Consider the following 2,190-nt stretch of genomic DNA (forward strand, 5'->3'; position numbering starts at 1 on the left):
CTTGAGCTCAAATTCATTTTCAGCCCTTGTAAAGAATTTCTTGAATGTGTCATATGTATCGACCTTGTCATGAAGAAAGAAAACCCATGTATATCATGAGTAATCATCTACTACCATAAGACAATAGCAATTTCCACCAATACTTCTATTTGTTGTAGGACCAAATAAATCCATATGCAATAATTCCAATGGTCTCTCGGTTGACATGACACTCTTAGTGGGATGAGTATTTGCAACTTGCTTTCCGGTTTGACATGCACTACATAGCTTATCTTTTTCAAACTTCACATTCTTCAACCCAACTACTAAATCATGCTTCAAAAGTCGGTTGAGTTGCTTCATGCCAACATGACCAAGCCTTCTATGCCATAACCAACCCAAGGATGATTGAGTGAATAAGCAAGTGGACAAGTTTGCCTCTTTAGTAGAAAAATCCACAAGATATACATCCTCATGTCTAAATCCCGTAAAGATGTGATCTTTTCCATCCAAGCTAGTCACTACCACATCATCTTTAGTGAAACTACACTTATATCCAAAATCACAAAGTTGAGTGACCGCTAAGAGATTAAACTTGAGAGAATCAACCAACAATACTTTTGAAAGAGAATGATCACTTGAGATAGGAATTGTACCAACTCCTTTGACTTTACCCCGGCTATTGTCACCAAAGATGATGTCACTATTGCCACCCACATTCTCATCTAGAGAGGAGAATATCATTGGATCTCCGGTCATGTGTTGAGTGCATCCACTATCAAGCACCCAATGTCTTCCTCCGGACTTGTAATTTACCTACAAAGAGGAAGTAACTCTTTTAGGTACCCAAACTTTCTTGGGTCCTTGAATGTTAGTGACCACGTTAGTGACCAAGACTTTTGGCACCCAAATGGCATTCTTTTTAGCACAATTTATAGGTATCCCAACAAATTTTGCACTAACATTGCCATTTGAATTTTTCATAAGAATGTAACTTGAATCAAAGAATACGACTTTCTTGTTGGTGCAATTCTTCTCAACATGACCAACTTTCTTGCATTTTTCACAATATGGCTTACCACTACTCTTCACAAAAGTAGTTTTGGTTTGCACAAAAGTCTTCTTCCCTTTCTTAGGAATGTATCCAAACCCTTGCTTGTTCAAGGTGAACTTTTGGCTTGCCCAACAATGATTAAACTTGGCTCTACTATCATAGCACTTTCTCAAATCATTAGTCAAGCAAGTAATCTCTTTCTTTAACAAATCATTTTCCATAATGAGAGATTCATTGCAAGATGAGTTATCAATTTTGGTGCAACAAGAACTAGTAGAGCTAGAGCCACAAGATTTATCATCAATTAAATCACAACTAACACCAATGCACAATGTTGCTTTTCTTTCATGATTAAGCAAGGTATTGTGAGCTTCCTCAAACTTCTCATGAGTTTCTTTGAGATTCTCATGAGAAGTCTTTAGCTCCTCATAGGAATCTTGAAGAGAAGTAAACTTCAACTTCAAGTCCTTCAACTTAGCCTTTTTCTTTGTCATGAATTCATCGGCATCATTAAGCATTTCAACAAGATCATCATATGAAAGTTCATCAAGTTCACCATCTTGTTGTACCTTTGCACCACCCTTTGTCATAAGACAATGTGGTGTAGAGAAGAGTGATGGAGCCTCCTTGATGGCGATCCCGGCAACTCCTTGGATGGCTTGTCATCATCATCATCATCATCGGAGCTTGCATCGGAATCCCATTCAACAAAATAAGCTTGGCCATTCTTCTTCTTCTTGATGAACTTCTTCTTCTTCTTTTCATCATTTTTCTTGTCCTTTTTCTTGTTTGGACAATTGACAATGATATGACCTACTTCACCACATTGGAAGCAAGTCTTGTCCACAAAAGGATTTTTTTTTGATGATTGACCTCTCTTGCCAAAGTTCTTCTTGCTTATCATTCTATTAAATCTCTTGACAAAGAGAGCCATCTCCTCATCCGATTTTTCTTCTTGGCACCCACTTTCTTCTTCATTTTTGCTAGCTTGAGCTTTGAATGCCACACTTTTCTTTTTCACATCAATTTCTCCACCATGAGCTTCATCTTGAGATTTCTTGAACATGTCATGGGAGAGAATTTCTCCCAATATTTGTGTGGGAGTTGCGGTCTTCACATTTGACCTTACAAGTAAGGTCACAATTGTGTCATATCTT

This window comes from Panicum virgatum, chromosome 5N (assembly GCF_016808335.1).
Source record: "Panicum virgatum strain AP13 chromosome 5N, P.virgatum_v5, whole genome shotgun sequence".
NCBI classification, from domain to species: Eukaryota; Viridiplantae; Streptophyta; class Magnoliopsida; order Poales; family Poaceae; genus Panicum; species Panicum virgatum.